General features: G+C 35.3%; 1 protein-coding gene across 15 annotated transcripts in view; it reads left to right on the plus strand.

Moving 5' to 3' along the window:
* Positions 1 to 18,204, plus strand: part of GULP1 (GULP PTB domain containing engulfment adaptor 1) — a 275,824-nt gene that overhangs the window by 97,997 nt on the left and 159,623 nt on the right. For 3 of the 15 annotated variants that reach the window (XM_064586812.1, XM_064586806.1, XM_064586803.1), the window contains exon 3: positions 14,909 to 14,992. The exons of 9 other annotated variants lie outside the window; for them this stretch is intronic. The gene's annotated coding sequence lies outside the window, so the exon portion shown is untranslated. Of the gene's footprint in view, positions 1 to 14,886; positions 14,993 to 18,204 lie in introns of all 15 variants that reach the window. 3 more of the 15 variants (XM_064586805.1, XM_064586804.1, XM_064586808.1) reach the window with 1 other exon arrangement.

Genomic DNA, 18,204 nt, shown 5'->3' on the forward strand with positions numbered 1-18,204 from the left:
AGAGCACACATGGGCAGAGGGGCTGAGGCAGACGGAGAGAGAGAATCTCACGCAGACTCCACGCTGAGTGCAGAGCCCATCATGGGGCTCGATCTCACGACCCATGAGATCACAACGTGAGCCGAAACAAAGAATTGGACAATTAACTGGCACCTCAGGTTTTTGCATATTTTAAAAATAAAATCATAGGGTGCCTGGGTGGCTCAGTCGTTGAGCGTCTGCCAGCTCCTGTCATGATCCCAGGGTCCTGGGGTCGAGTCCCACATCGGGCTCCCTGCTCAGTGGGGAGTCTGCTTCTCCCTCTCCTGCTCTCCCTGCTTGTGCTCTCTCTCTCTCTGTCAAATAAAGAAATAAATAAAATCTCCAAAACAATAAAATCATAGTGGAAAATGAAATGAAATCATTAAGTTAACTGTGCAATTATTGTTCTCAGGAAAATCTGACAACCTGTAGAAATTGTTGGCTTTCAGGCAGTGCTGCCATTTTATAGCTTGAAATTCCCATTCAAGTACATTAGAATATATTCAGGACAAGAAAGACCCCACAGAGGAGTCCTTGCACAATGTTTGGAAGCATCCACCTCTAACTGTGATGTGGATTTAATGATCAGTACCTTCTCACTTCCACCCACAGACAAGGGCAGCTAGGCCATTCTCTCTCTCTGGGTTGTGTCCAACTCTATCCATTACTTCAGATGCTTAGTCACCTTGATGCCTCAGAGTTCCACACATGTCCATTCCTGCTCATTGTGGGTTGGTCATTTCATGTTGCCAGAACACGTATATTAAGGATATCTGCTTGCTTTGAGCAGATGTATCTGCTTTTTAGTGCTTTTTTAGAGTTCACCTTGATTATCATTTATCTTTCCTCTGCACTGATTCTGTATTGTTGGAACAGGATTTATGTTAAGTTTTATAAGAAAATGATGATTTGGCAAAACGTAATTAAGTATTATATTATTCCTTTTCATCTTTAATAAATATTTTATAACAGTTCCCTGTTTTTAACTGATGATTAACCCAATTGTACATTTAAATGCAAAAAGCATTACTTCTTTTACCCTTCATTTGAAATCTTTGGATAGGTTTCCAGTCATCTCTCCTAAAAAAGGAAAGGCTTGAGCTCCTTAACGGTAACTTTGATTTAACCATTAATCTAAAACTATATCAAGTCAGGTAAGGAATCTTTTTTGCTGGAAGACCTGTAACTCTTTCCTAGAACTCTGTCCATTCTTCCAGATCCACCTCGGCATCACGCTGCTGCTAGAACCATAATTCTGCTATTATTTTGTCTGCCTTCCCACCCCCTTACTTTCAGACACCAAATCCTGTGCATTAAACCTTTTAAATATAATTCATTCACTTCCTTTCATTCTCAGAGACAAGCTTTATTTCCCTATCATCGTCTTTTGCCTGAGCTGTGGTAACAGCTTTTTAACTCTTTCTCTAGTATCCACTTCAAAACTATGCATATATTAATATGTCAATTTACATGCAGATTTACTGTGTCCCAGCCAATTGTAGTTGCTTTCCATTGTAAGGCTTACCTTGCCCAATAGGTTTCTTCATGGTCTCATCTCTTCTTCAGTTGCATCTGTTGTCCCTGCTTTTTTTCTCTGCTTTTCTTCCTTATTGATCTATTTTCAGTTCTTCAAATGCCATGTATTCATACCTTCAAATCTTTGTACACCATGTTGCTTTTTCTCAGTAAACTACCTATATCTTTCAAGTTGTAGCTTAAACATTATTTCCTTAGAAAAGTTCCCCTTTATTTTTTATACTAAAGTTCTCTTATAACATGCCACCATAGCACTCTTTTTAAAAAATTTCTCATTATAGGGGCATCTGTATGGCTCAGTCGGTTAAGCATCTGCCCTGAGCTCAGGTCATGATCCTAGGGTCCTGCGATCAAGCCCCACATTGGGCTCCCTGCTTAGTGGGGAGTCTGCTTCTCCCTCTCCTCTCCCTGCTCATGCTCTCTCTCTCAAATAAATAAATAAAATCTTAAAAAAAAAATTCTCATTATATGTACAGTTATATTTTCCTCAATATCTGTCTTTCCTGATAGTCTGTAAGCAACATCAGGGCACAAGTTAATTCTGTCTTGTTCACTCATATTGTATAATATCATCTGCAGTGTAAATTTTCAGTAAGTATATTTCTTTAAGATTTATTTATTTTAGAGAGAAAGAGAGAGAGAAGGAGAGGGAGAGAAGCAGACTCTGATAGCAGAGCCCTACTCTGGACTTCATCTCACAACCCTGAGATCATGACCCTAAGATCATGATCTGAGCCGAAATCAAGAGTTGGACACTTAACTGATTGAGCTTCTCAGGCGCCCTAGTAAATATTGTTTAAATAAGGGACTGAATGAAAGATACCTTGGGGCACCTGGGTGACTCAGTCTGTTAAGCACCCGATGCTTGATCTCAACTCAGGTCTTGATCTCAGGGTGGTGAGTTCAGGCCCTGTGTTGGGCTCCATGCAGGGCATGAAGCCTACTTAAAAAAGAAGGAAAGGAGGAAAGAAAGAAACCTTGTTACTGCTTTTAAAGATAGGTTATTTTTTGAGAGAAGCAAATTTATCCCTTTTATGTATGTTTTGGACTTTCAAATTCTCTGGCATTGTCTCTAAATAAAAGAAACACATAATTTAAAAGTCTTTACCTTCACCATATGCACTAATTATGACTAAGTGTTAAAATAACTCTGGGAGGGTAAATGGTATTATATAAATGGTTTATTATATTTGTTGAGAGATGTTCCTATCTCAATTTGCTTATAAAATATGAAATTTATTTTAATGCGTTAAATTCATTAAACAGTATGTTAGTATTGTTTTCTAAGAAAACTGAGTTGTTGTTTGATTTTTATATGCTTCTAGTTGGTGACCAGTTTTTGTTATGTCTACTGAAATCTTTGTCATTTTCTTTGCAAAGAAACTGCATGAATATATATTTTTAATTGAAATATTGATTGCAGCTATGTCACCATTAGACAAATCATTTTTATGACTTATTAATATATAACTCTAGCCAGTAGGCACTTATTCTAAATTATGACACTTCAGCAGTCTTCATTGGAAAAATAATAATTTGTGTGTTTTTTAGAGCTCAGTTTAGCAAGAACTACTGAAGGATTTGAAAGGTAAGATGCTTGCCCTCCCAGAGTGCTCAAAAGAATGTTGAAGCTTGAAAGGCTAAATATGTCAGTAGCTTGGCAATTCCTCTGAGAACTCAACACTATTAATCATTAAAAGGAGTTTTTATAATATGTCAGGGACTTCTAATTTTGTTCTATTCTAAAATAATATTTGTGACAGGAAGGTGATTTCAATTTCTGTGTTATTGAATCTATGTAAATTTTTTGATCACACAATGACAGAAATAGTTCTGGTCTTTTCAAAAAACAAACTTTATATAAGTAGCGTGATTTATAATTTCTTAAGTGGAATTAATTTGCATGACTGTTTTATAATTATGAACAGGCTTCTAACAGTGAATGGGTGGCATCTGAAGGCCTCCTTCAACTCCTTTGTAACAAACTATAATTTTTGGTTTTATGGAATAATATTGTATCAAGAGTAAATATGTTACCATGTGCATAAGTCTTAGGATGTTCAATTGCAGTGTTTAAAGATGACTTTTAACAGTACTTAAGAACTTAGACAAAGTTCCCTTGTTTCATTTTGCAGTCCCAGAATTACTTTACAAATAACGAAAATTCCTTACTATAGATTAATATGATCCTGAGAATTTTCTCCATGTAGTCCTCTGGAGCCTCTGATAGAATAACAGTAAATCTAAGGAAATCAAGAGTAAAGGGCACATTTGGGGGACTTTTTTTTTTTTAAGACTCCAGCATGGAGGCTAGTAAGGTTTCTATATCTCAGGGCTAGCTAGAATGATGTTAAGCAACTTTATCTCAGAAGACGATAGGGCTGTATATATCTGCCTGTGAAACGTAACCCAGATGCTGAAAAGTAAAATGATAATTCCTGGGAGTTGGCTTTTTTGAAGAGTCCAATGATAATTTGAGAATGTGACACTTATTCTGCTGTCCTAACAAATTTCAAAGAAAAGTAAGTTTGGATGAAATGTTGACGTCTGTCCAGATCCTTTGTCGGTATAGAACAAAGCAGAGGAAAAGGTGTGTGCATTTGGAGAAGGCAAGAATGGAAGAACGTGGAATATGCCCTTAGAAAAGATGTAGGTGCACACGGGTGAATTAAAGCTCAGCTGATGCCAGCTTTCTGATCAGCAGTCCAACTCTTCGTCAGGAGTCCAACCCCTTGCAGGGAAAAGTCACTTCCATGGTTTGCAGAGTGATAAAACTAAACCAAGATGCCCCAGCCCTGTTAGAGCAACACTGTTGATTTATAGAGCCTTTTTTTTAAGGAATCTTTTATCTGTTTTGTGACTAGTTAATAACCAATAATACTTAATAATGAAAGAGGAAGGAAAGTATAATCATTTAGAATAATGTGGGAAATATACTTTAAAATTTGTATCACAGGGGTGCCTGGGTGGCTCAGTTGGTTAGGCAACCGACTCTTGATTTTGGCTGAGGTTGTGATTTCGGCATTGTGAGATCGAGCCCTGCGTTGGGCTTCATGCTCAGCATGGGGTCTGCTTGGGATTCTCTCCCTCTCCCTCTGCCCTTCCCCCTGTTCTCTCTCTCTCTCTCAAATAAATAAGTAAATAAATAAATAAAAATAAAATTTGTATTGCATGTGTCTTTGTAACATTTTTTGTTTTGTTTTGCAAGCATTTTTTCCTCTTTAAGATGAAACTCTTTCTGTGCAGCTTTCTTCCCTTCATCATTCCCTTCTCCCCCTTCCCCTTTCCCTCTCTTTCCCTTCTTTCTTCTATTTTTCCTTTGGGTGGAGGTAAGAGTCCCCCTTCTTGGGTGATGAAAACGTTCTACCATTAGATTATAATAATGATTGTGCAACTTTGTAAATATTCTAAAAAAACACTGAATTGTATATTTTAATATGAGTGAACTCTGCAGTATTTAAATCATAGATCAAGTAGGCTGTTTTTAAAAAAAATGAAATGCCAACCAGAGGTTAACTAAGGTGACTGGGATAAGTAAAGTACAAGGACAGTAACCTAGTCTTATCTCAGATTGATTACAACAAATCACAAGGCTAGACACTCTCAGGACTCAATTGCTATATCCTTTCAGTTCTTAACAATCTTGCACTTTTTAGTCTTGTGATGGAAGAGACGGACTGACAATCAGAAAATTGGCATCAGTCGCAGCTTTAATTCACCTACATCAATTTGTGGGCTTTGTGTCCCACATTCTGAGAAGGGAGATGGCAGTGATAATTCAGAGACAGGATTTGCCCTTTATGAAGACAAGCCACGGGATAGCAAGCACTTGAATATACAGTATTCAACTGAAGAGTGAATAAAAAGCACACAAAACACTTAAAGCATTTAATCAGATATAGTTGGGTAAATATATTTGAACATTTGTTTTTAAAGTCTGGTAGGCTTTATTCATTCTTAAGTAAATGCCAAATCACAATGGTGAAGATTGGGTTTTTGAAAAAATATTATAATTTCTGTTTTTGAGAAAGTTTTGGGTGCTTGGAAAATAGTCTTTGTCTACATCAGGAAACTTCAAGATCCTTAACAGGTAAACTGCATTGTAAAACCAGGACAGTGAGAATCCATGCAGTCAGACTACATGTAGTGTTATACAAATGCAAAGTTGTTTTGTGGGTTTTTTTTTTTTTTTTTTAGTTATCATGCAGTGTAATATTAGTTTCAGGTGTACAATACGGTGATTCAGCACTTCCATACAACACCCCGTGCTCATCCCAAGTGCCCTCCTTAATCTCCATCACCCATTTAGCCCATCCCCCCACACACCCCCCTCCCTGGTAACCATCAGTTTGTTCTCCATAGTTAAGAGTCTGTTTAGTGGTTTGCTTCTCTTTTTATCCCGATTGCAAGGTTGTTCTGTTTTTATTGTTCTGTCAAAGCAGTGTCAATTTGTTTGTTTTTGCTGCCTCATCTCACTCATTACGATAGGAAATTCTTTTTCCCATATCTCTTATGGCATAAAGGGTTGCTTTTTAATTGACTGTGAATGTTTCACAGGGAACACTGGAAATTTTAAAGCATGGATCAGTGGAATATGAAGAACTGTTGTTTTGTTATATCTTTGTTCAAACTAGTGCTATTTGCTAGAATTACCCAGTGGTTTCTTTGTCTTTTCCTCTCTATGCCAGAAGTTTTCTGCACACTCTAGATTATTGGACTAGCTCAGGTGATCTTTGTTAGCAGGAAAGATGATACATTTTAGGTTTTTTCCCACTGGTAACTAAACAGTAGTTAAAAATAGCAAAAAATACATCACTATTATAATATCTAGTGAGTTGGTTCATATTTTTCAATTTTGCTATAGTTTTTAGAAAAATTATTTTTGTTTCATTTAAAAACCCTATTCTCTTGTAAAATACAAGTGAATCCAATCTTTTTTTTTTTTTTTTTTAAGTGAATCCAGTCTTTAATGAAAGTTTGGTTTAATGGAAGTTTGGCTTTATGGAACCAGCTGCTTAAAATAATAATTCAAAAAATCCTTACTGATTATCTAGTTTCACCTCCTTATTGACAAACAGTAGATTTGTTCCTTTAAAGAAGAGCTTATATTTCCCCAATCTGTAGATTTTGAATTAGTCGGTAATAAATTTAATGACTCCTACTCCTATAAAAATTATGAAATTTTAAGTATGTGGAGTCCAAACTTAAGGAGTTTATTTTTTAACTTGGAAAGTGTGTGTGTGGGGGGGGGGCGGCTATGCATGCATAACTATGTGTGTGTGTGTGTGTTGTGGAGGATTGTAGGAATTAATACAATGATAAAATGTCAATATACCAAAATAGGTTTCTTTGCTTTAAAACATTTTTTTACAAAAATTTCAGATTAAAAAGATGAAGGGTTGGGGCACCAGGGTGGCTCAGTTGGTTAATCATATGCCTTCTGCTCAGGTCATGATCTCAGGGTCCTCGGATCGAGCCCCATATTGGGCTCCCTGCTCGGCGGGGAGCCTGCTTCTCCCTCTCCCTCTGCTGCTCACCTTGCTTGTGCTCTCTCGCACTCTCGCTGTCTCTCTCAAATAAATAAATCTTAAAAAAAAAAAAAAGATGAAGGGTTATCATTGCTAACCCTTATTGTTGATACTTCCATCTACCCATTCCATCATTCATCAGTAAATTGTTTTTTGACCCAATATGTGTCACATTTGGGGTTAAAATCACATATTAGGCACAGTTTTTTGCATTTGAGAATCTTTTGGTTTAGTAGGTGAAAGCAGATATAAATGAATAATTTCAAATAATGTTATAGAGAATATATAGAGACTTATACATCAAGCAGTGACCATTTTTGTGAGAGTGGAGCACTCAAATGCATGCTTAATATGGGAGAAAGCTTTCAAGGCAAAGGGACAAATAGCACTAAAGAATGTAAATATGAAGAACTCAAAGTAAGAGAATGGAAAATCAAATCTTCACTTTTAGAAATATAATCCTAGGTCCTTTTTGCTTTCATATGGAAAAACACCTTATGTATAGCTAAGTAGCTGTTCTTTATTTTTATTCAAAAGAAAAGTGTTAAACTTCCTTCTTTATATTTTTTATATTTCTTCTTTGTGAAGAAATTCAAAATTTTAAATAATTGGTTCACAATGTAGATAAACGGTGAATAACCTCTGGATACACTGTTATTTTCTTGACCTTTTCATTTCTTTTTAAGTTTACTTTTTTATCTATTGTGTGCTGTATCCTTTAAATACTGTATTTCTTCCTCTCAAAATTCTCCAAATTCCTTTTATATTTCAGTACAGAATTTGTCAGGTTTTATTTAAAGTGCTAATTAGTGATAATTATAACTAGGAATTAGTTCTTATCAGTGGCCTTTTAAAACTTAATAAACTTAGGTATAGTGATTGGTTAATTTCTAAGAACAAATTCAGTTGTTAAACTTGTACAAATTCATATGTCTGTACATATGTACACATATGCATATATATAATAACATGCACATACCACACACGCACATATAATTAACATTCATGAACTCATTTCATTCTTGGAACTAAATGATAGGCCTTCCCTTTAATCTTCTCCTATATTAAAATTGTCTTAGTCAATTTGATGTTTTATTTGTTAATTGGGGAAGCATAAAATTTAGTAATATAAAGTTATTTTCAAATTGCCTTTCATTTTATGTTATGAAACTGATATATTTGTTAGTTTAATTGAAATATGTGCACATCTATTAAAAAAAAATCACAGAAACTAAGTTGGTTCCTTAAAAAGATAAACAAAATTGACAAACCTTTAGCTGGACTTACCAAGAAGAAAACAGAGAGGACTCAAATAAATAAAATAAATGTTACAATAGATACTACCGAAACACAAAGGATTCTAAGAGGATACTATGAATAATTACATGCAACAAATTGGACAGCCTAGAAGAAATGGTTGGTTACATTCCTAGAAATGTATGACCAGCCAAGACGGAATCATGAAGAAATAGGAAATCTGAGCAGACTGATTTCTTTTTTTTTAAAGATTTTATTTATTTGTCAGAGAGATAGAGAGCAAGCGAGCACAAGCAGAGGGAGCAGCACACAGAAAGAGAAGCAGGCTTCCCACTGAGCAGGGAGCCAGATGTGGGGCTCCATCCCAGGACCCTGGGATCATGATCTGAGCCGAAGGCAGACGCTCAACCGACTGAGCCACCCAGGCATGCCGAACAGACTGATTTCTAGTAAGGACATTGAATCAGTAATCAAAGGCCTCTCACCAAACAAAAGTCCAGGACCAGATGGCTTCACTGGTGAATTCTACCAAACATTCAAAGAAGAATTAATACCAATTCTTCTTAAACTCTACCAAAAAACAGAAAAGGAGCGAACTCTTCCAAACTAATTTGATGAGACCAGCATTACCCTGATTCCCAAATCAGAAAGGGATATCACAAGAAAAGAAATTTATAGGCCAATATCCCTGATGAACATAGATGCAAAAATCTTCAACAAAATATTAGCAAACCAAATTCAATAATACATTAAAAGGATCATGCATCACGATCAAGTGGTACTTACTCCAGGAATGCAAATACGGTTCAACATTCATAAATTAATCAATGTGATAAACCAGGTTAACAAAATGAAGGATACAAATCATATGATTATCTCAATAGATACAGAAAAAGCATTGGACAAAATTCAACATCTACTTATGATAAAAACTCTCGACAAAGCAGGTGTAGAGGGAACGTACCTCAGTGTAATAAAGGCCATATGTGACAAGACCACAGCTAACATACTCAATGGTGAAAAGCTGAAAGCTTTCCTCTAAGATCAGGAACAAGACAAAGATGCCCCTCTTACCACTTTTATTCAATATAGTGTTGGAAATTCTAGCCAGAGCAATTGGGGAAAAAAAGAAAACATCCATATTGGAAAGGAAGAAGTAAAACTGTCACTATTTGCAGATGACATGATATTATAGATAGAGAATCCTAAAGCCTTCATCAAAAAACTGTTAGAAATAATCAACTTAGTAAAGTTGCAGGATACAAAATGATACACAAAAATCTGTTGCATTTCTATATAGCAATAATGGACTACCAGAAAGAGAAATTAAGGAAACAACTGCATTTACAGTTGCATCAAAAAGAATAAAATACTTAGGAATAAATTTAATGAAGGAGGTGAAAGACTTACATACTGAAAATTATAAGACATTAATGCAAGAAATTGAAGACAGAAATAAATGGGAAGGTATTCCATGCTCATGGATTGGAAGAATTAATATTGTCAAAATGCCCATACTACCCAAAGCAATATAGATTCAGTGCAGTCCCTATCAAAATTCCAAAGGTGTTCTTCACAGAAGTAAAACAAACAATTCTAAAATTTGTAAGAAAAAACAAAAGACCCTGAATAGCCAAAACAGTCTTGAGAATGAAAACAAAGCTGGAAGCATCATGCTCCCTGATTTCAAGCTATATTACCAAGCTATAGTAATTAAAATAATACGGTATTGGCCTAAAAAGAGACATATAAATCAATGAAACAGAATAGAGAGCCCAGAAATAAACCCACACAAATACGGTCAACTACTTTATGACAAAGGAGCCAAGGATATGCAATGGGGAAGGGACAGTCTTTTCAACTAATGGTGATGGGAAAACCGGACAGTCACATGCAAAAGAATGAAACTGAACCATACACAAAAATTTACTCAAAATGGATTAAAGACTTGAACATTAGACCTGAAACCATAAAATTCTTAGAAGAAAACATAGGCAGTAAGCTCCTTGACATAGATCTTGGTGATGATTTTTGAATCTGACACCAAATCCAAAGGCAGCATAAGCAAAAATAAGCAAGTGGGACTATAGCAAATTAAAAAGCTTCTGCACAACAAAGGAAACCAACAAAATGAAAAGCCAACCTACTGAATGGGAGAAAAAATTTCAGATCATATATATGATATATTATAATCATATATCTGTTAATATCCAAAATATATAAAGAGCTTATACAACTCAATAACAAAAAGAAATCTGATTAAAAATTGGGCAGAAGATCTGAATAGACATTTTTCCAAAGAAGACATACAAATGGCAAACAGACACATAAAAAGATGGTCTCCATCAAAACCACAGTGGACTATCACCCCATAATAGCTACTATCAAAAAGATAAGAAATAACACATGTTGGTGAGGATGTGGAAGAAAGGGAACTCTTGTGCTCTATTGATGGGAATGTAAATGGGTGCAACCACTGTGGAAGACAGTATGGAGGTTCCTCAAAAAATTAAAAATAGAACTACCATATGATCCAGCAATTCTACTTCTGGGTATTTATCCAAAGAAAATAAAAACACTAACTTTAAAAGATATGTGCACCCCCATGTTCATTGCAGCAGTATTTACAAGAGCCAAGATACAGAAACAACCTAAGTGTCCATTGATGGATGAATGGATAAAGAAGATACGGTATATATACAATGGAATATTATTCAACCATAAAAAGGAATGAAGTTTTGCCATTTGTGACAATATGACTGGACCTTGAGAGCATTATTCTAAGTGAAATAAGTCAGAGAGAAAAATGCCATATGATCTCTCTTATATATGTGGAATGTTAAATACATTTTTTAAAAAGCAAAGCTCATAAAGAGATCAGACTGGTAGTTGCCTAAGGCAGGTGCTGGGTGTGGGAGAAATGGGTAAGTGTCTAAAGGAAAATGAAAAAGAAATGTAAATAAGTAAATAACATTCAAATTAAATAGATAATTTTAATAAAACATTTATCAATATTGAACTTCAAGTAGGAATTTTGATTTAAAAAGAATTCATTTAGCACATTAAAAAGAAGTGTTCTCAACTATTCCTGAAAGTACCTTTTTCTTAAGTGTTTTCTGGGACACACAGGTTACAGGACATAATAAAACTCTTCTTTCTTACTTTGTGGCCGTATGTAAGAGTGGTGGAGATTCTGTGCCTGGGCTAATTAGAAGCACTGACCCTATATGGCACAATTTATTTCTCTGCTGCTTCAATTTCCAGATTTCTGGGCTTCTCAAATATCTGTGTGACCTCCTTTGTGAGAAATATTACCTAGAAGATGAGTTGTTCACAAATCAGGTGGATATTGAGGTTAATCTTTAGAACTAAAAAGTCTGCTTTTCAAAAGTCAACTGAGGATAGCTTCTTTTCCTTGGCTATTTCCAGTTCATTCACTGCTCCTGAGGATAAAAGAAGAGTCAGGTTCTACCAGCAGAGGGTGAATTTTTGAGAAACCATGTTTGCTAGTAATTGTCCCCAGCTTTTCTCTAGCACTATACTCAAAGAGCCCAGTAAAGTATTGATATTATTCATCCCATTTTAAAGGTGAGGAAATATCTTTTATTCATTTGAAATAATTGAAAATGTAGAAACAATTCATTCCCAATTTATGGCACTAATGAAATTATATTCCAGACAATATATGATTTTCTCTAGGCCTCATAGATAATGACACTGAGAATTAGAACCTGTTTTTATCTATTCCTAAGGTAGTGTTTTTTCTGCCACACAATGCTGTTACACATATATGCCTTCTTCATCACTTTTAAATAAAACAGTAGATTCTTGCAAAGATTCCATGATTATGACCTGATTGCATTTTAAGAATGTTGTATCCTTTGAAACATAGTCTTTTAGAGATTCCAAGAAAGCATTACTTTATATTTTAAAAATGTGATGTAAAAACAAAATTTCTGTGCTAATTAGCATTTTCCAGCTTCTTAAAATTTTAATAAGTTGAAAGTTAAAGGTTTTATAAAAACAAACACATCAAAATCATTTTCTGGTAAGTTAACAGAAAAACAGTTGTTCATAATTAGCATTTCAAAATGGATAGAGTTGAGTTGAAAATAGCACTTTTTTTTTTATCCTATTTTCAGACTTCCATTGTTTCTATTTTTAAAAGTGTTTGTGCATGTGTATATATACGTATATATGTGTATGTGTGTGTGTGTGTGTACTCGAGTTTCGCTCCTAAAATAAACCTTCTTTAAAATCAAGTGTACCGGGCGCCTGGGTGGCTCAGTTGGTTAAGTGACTGCCTTCGGCTCAGGTCATGATCCTGGAGTCCCGGGATCGAGTCCCGCATCAGGCTCCCTGCTCGGCAGGGAGTCTGCTTCTCCCTCTGACCCTCCTCCCTCTCATGCTCTCTGTCTCTCATTCTCTCTGTCTCAAATAAATAAATAAAATCTTAAAAAAAAAAAAATCAAGTGTACCTTTACCTCACTTCAGAATACAGCGCAATTTCATTTACTATCGGCATTAAAAATAATTGTATCTTAAATGTGCAACTATTGGAGGAATCATTCTCTGGGCCTGTGATAAAGATCTTACAGTTAAATTAGAATGTCAGATGTAAAATTAAGTAACTAAGAATGTTATTTGAATTGATGACAAAGGAGACTCCTGAGTAGTAACACATGGAATATACCTATCCAAAAACTGCAGCTCTTCTAGTCTTTTAATATTTTTACATAATGTATGTAAAATTTTATAATACAAAAACTGTCAAATTACTAACATCAGTTAAATTGAGTTCATTATAATAGTTGTAAATTGCTTTTAATTCTTATTATAAAAAATTTCCAACATGTGCAGAGGTTCCCAGAGTAGTGTCATGAGTCCTCGGGTATCCATCATCCACCTCAACAGCTTTGATGCATGGCCATTCTCTTCATCCATATGCACCTTCCTTAGCTCACTCCTAATGTTATTTTGATGCATATTCCAGCATCATATCATTTCATCCATAAATATTTCTGTGTGAATCTCTAAAAGAGAAAACTGTTAAATACAATTACTATGCCATTATCATATTCAAGTAATTAATAGTAATTCTTTAATAACATCAATAGGTAGCCAAGTTCAAACTTCTAATTATCTCATAAACATCATAATGTTTTCAATTTGCTTGTATTAAATAGAACCCATATTCCCCAATGGGGCCATAATTTGCAGTTTTTCATATGTCTTTTCAATCTGTTTTAACCAGTATTATTCTCTCTTTTTTCCTGTGTAATCAGTGTAGTAGAAGGCTGATCCTTTGTGCTGTAGGGTTTTCCACAGTCTGGATTTTAATGGATAGCATCTTTGAGGAGTAGCTTGACATGTTCCTCAGTTTTCTGAATTTCCTGTGAAATATTAATTGGGTATAGAGGTTTAATCAGAATCGGGTATGATTTCATTTCGGCAAGTCTGTTTTATAGTGGTGTAGTGTTCTTACATCAGGAGTTAACATTATTCTTGCTTGTTTCTCTTGTTTGATGTTAGTAGCCATTGATGCTCAATGCCTCTATTAACTTGTTATGGATTGATAATGAATGTTCCTATTCTATCATTACTTTTACATTTATTAGCATAGTACTTCTAAGGGAAAAACTGCCCTTCATCTACTATTGGGTTAACAGTGAAACCATTTATAAGAAAGTCAAGATAAATGGTTGATTTTTGCCCTTTATTTGCTGGTTCTCAAAATAATGAATTTGCTTTCTAGCCTTTTACAATGTGGAGTGATGAGTTGTTGTTGTTATTATTATTAGCTCATAGAATTAGATATGTTTCAATCCACCGCAGTTACTGTTGTTATCAATGGTGAATTTTTCTTATTTTAATCATTAGGGCCCCTCAACCTTCTACTTAGCCTCCATATAATTCCTGTCCCAGATCTTCAATCAGCCATTTTTCCAAATGGATCTTTATTTCCTTTAGTGGGAAATAGTATTTTCAGACCAAAACTTGGGGGCTACGATGCTCATTGCTATTGGAGCTAGTTGTTTCAGTAGACAATGTTGGGTTTTTTTTGTTTGTTTGTTTTAAGATAAAGCTATGTCACCAGTTTATACTCATTGTTCCAGTTCAAAATCAGACTGCAGAGTTTTTACTTAATGATTTCTGTTTTACGTATATATCTCCTTTCACCTACATTAAGAATCCCAGTTCTCAACACCAAAGATAACAGAATTAGAATACCAGGTTATTCATTGTTATGCCATTTTACACACAAAGAGACTCAGAATAGCAAAATTCTATCCTCACTTATATGATTGCTGGGGGGATACTAGCCCACTTATATAATTACTGAAATGAGTTTAAAATTTATTTGTACTTCCTTTTGTCCTTATGACCTGTACCTTCAGAGATATTAGGTCAAATTATTCTCTTTTAGAATCACATGGAATAGCTCATGTCTTGTGGTTATAGTATCAACTGGTTTCATATTTAGGATCTTTTTTTTATTTTCAGAAATTGCTGTTTTTAAATTTAGTTTTTCTTTATGATTTAGTAAAAATTTCCGTGTTTTCAAGATTCAATCTATGAAACAATATATACCTAAAGAAGACTGGCCTCAGTCCTTGTCCTCTCCTGCCTGTATCCTGTTTTCATTATAGGTAAGTAGTGGAGTCCAGGAATTATGGTATAATCTTCCTTTTTTCAAAAAAAAAAATAGGAAGTTAAGAAGTTTCTGTTGTACAGAAGTATTTCAAGAGTAGTATGAAGAACTCCATATAATTTTCACATGGTTTTTCATTTGTTGAAATTTTACTACATTAGGCAAATCATTTCTTCTCCCTCCTCTCTCTCTCTACACATAACAGTGTGTGTATATTTATGTGGATATTATACACACATGCATATGTACATACACACATATACATACATTTATACACACACTATATAATACATAATAACACACATACATATATATACATGTATACATACAAATTTTTTTCTGAACCATTAAAGATTAAGTAGCATATGTGATGGCCCCATTACCCCTTATTACATCAATGACTTTCTCCTAAAAACAAGGACATTCTTCTTTATAACCACAGTATGGCCACCAAAATCACAAAATTAACATTGAATTCCATCATCTAGCCCATGGACTCTATAATGTTTTGCTGATTGTCTCAACAGTATGCTTCATAGGTACAGGATACAATCAAGGATTGCATATTACATTTGGTTGTCTCTTTAATCTCTCAGTTTGGAAAGTTTCCCAGTTTTCCCTTTTCTCTCATGACCTTGACATTTTTAAAGAATATGGCTACTGTGTAGACCATCTCTCAGTGTGGGTTTATCTGATGTTTCCTCATGATTAGATTCAGGTTATGCTTTTTTTTTTTTTTTTTTTGCTTGAATACCACAGAACTCATGCTGTGTTCTCAGTGAATCAGGAGCTACATGATGCTTATATGTCCCAATACTGGTGATCATTTTTTTTAACTTGGTTAAGTTTATTTTTTATTGAGGTGAAATTTACAATATAAAATTCACCATTTTAAAATTTGCAATACAGTGATATTTAGTGCATTCATAGTATTTTTCAACCATCATTTCTATCTCATTCCAAAATATTTTCATCACCCTAAGAAGAAACCCCATACCTATTAAGCATTCAGTCCTCATTCCCACCTCCCCCAGTACCTGGCAACCACCAATTTGTTTTGGATTTACTCTTTCTAGATACTTTATATAAATGAAATCATATAATATCTAGCCTTTTGTGTCTGATTTATTTCACTTAGCACAATGTTTTCAAAGTTCAACCATGTTGTAGCCAGCATATATCAATACTTCATTCCTTTTAATGGCTAAATAATATTCCATTGTGTATTTATAACATATTGTGTTTAATTATTCATCCATTGATAGACAATGGGTTGTTTCTACCTTTTGGCTATTGTAAATAATGCTGCCGAAAGCATCCAAGTATTTGAATACCTGCTTTCAATTCTTCTGGTTCAGTTGCAGTGTCATATCTTGTCTTTAACTTTTGAGGAAATATTTTCCCCGGTGGTTGTACCATTTTACATTCTCATCAGCAGTTTACAAGGGTTCCAATTTCTCTACCCTCACCAACACTTGCTATCTGTTTTTAAATATTATTTTAGTGATTCTAGTGAGTGTGAGAAGTTTTGATTTGCATTTCCCTGATGATTAATGATGCTGAACATCTTTTTGTGTGCTTGTTGACTATTTGTTTATCTTTGGAGAAATGTCTGTTCAAGTCATTTGACCGTATTTTTTTTAAGAGAGGGAGGGAGAGAGAGAGAGAAAGCAAGAGAGAGGGAGTGGGAGAAAGAATCTCAAGCAGGCTCCATGCCCAGCTTGGAGCCCTATGAGGGTCTTAATCTCACAACCCTGAGATCATGACCTGAGCCGAAATCAAGAGTGGATCGCTTAACTGACTGAACCACCCCATTGACCATTTTTTATTTAGGTTGTCTTTTTGTTGAGTCTTTATATAGTGAAGATATATTTAGTGTTCTGTCGTTGTTTCTCCAGTAGTTTGTCTGCCTGGAAGTGATACTGAGGAAGAGCTGACTAGAATGTTTCCATAGTTCTCACATGTAGACACCAACTGTTAGATGTACTTTAATATTTCAAAATTATTTGCTTAATTTAAAATCACTAGTTCCCATTTTATTTTCTCTGGTTGTCTTCTGCCATAGAATTGTGTTGCTTCAAGGGATACCTGGATGGCTCAGTTGTTTAAGTGTCCAACTGCTGATTTTGGCTCTGGTCATGATCTTAAGGTTGTGGGATCAGGCACAGTGTGAGGCTTGGCACTGGGTGTGGAGCATGCTTAAGATTCTCTTTCTCCCTCTGCCCCTCCCCTCCTTCTCTCTCTCTCAAAGAAAGTGTTGTCTGAACTTTGATTTCAGTCTGACTTTTTTGTCTTTCACAAGTGCCTTGGAGTTTTAACCTAGATTCCCAAAGTGTTTTTTTTTTCTTTTTCACTTTAAATTTGACTAGAATATGTGTTCTTATTGATCAATTTGGAAACCTTGCCCAATATACAATATATTATTCGTGTATACATATTTTTAAATCTTTTTTTCCATTTTAGTTAAGTTTTTATTCATTGTGTCCCATTGTTCTGGCTTTCTTCTTTGAGGACTCCTATAATATGTTGGATTCTTTTTTTGCGTTATATATTTAAGACTTCCTCTCAAATCCTTTGTATCACTTTATTTATTTACTTATTTATGGGGGGGGCAGAGGGAGAAAGAGAGAGAGAATCATAAGCAGGCTCCACCCTCAGCAGTGTGGAGCCTGATGTGGAGCTTGATCTCATGACATGAGCCGAAATCGAGAGTCCAACACTTAACCGACTGAGCCACCCAGGTGTTACAGGATTTTTTCTCCATCGGTGCCCAGGGTTCTTGGTCACGCCACTTCGAAAAGTGAAGAGGTAGACCAGAGTGGTGGGCAGCAAGCAAGGTTTATTGAACAATAGCAAAGTGGTAGTACAAGGCTCCCGAGGAGGGAGGGGACCTGAGAGCGCTGCCACTGGAGTTTCTAAGCCTAGGGGTTTTTCTGGGCTTGCTGGTGGGCTGTTTTAATCTGATTAACCCTCCCTGGGTCTGTCATCCAATCAGGTTTTTGTCACCTATCTATCACATGGGAAAGAGTGGAGGGCTCCTTCCTGGGCAGTGTAAAATCCTTTTAAGGGTGGTTTCCTCTTAGGGTGGGACCCCTTGGTCTGCCTGCCTGCCTTCCAACTACCCTTCATCACAGGTATACCTTCTCTTTTCTTTTTACTTTCTTTTTTGTGGGGTTCTCTTTCCAAGAGAGCGTCCTTTTATTTTTTGTA

The sequence above is a fragment of the Mirounga angustirostris genome, unplaced genomic scaffold, assembly GCF_029215605.1.
Source record: "Mirounga angustirostris isolate CCGP_5_RB_7025 unplaced genomic scaffold, mMirAng1.0.hap1 SCAF_3, whole genome shotgun sequence".
NCBI classification, from domain to species: Eukaryota; Metazoa; Chordata; class Mammalia; order Carnivora; family Phocidae; genus Mirounga; species Mirounga angustirostris.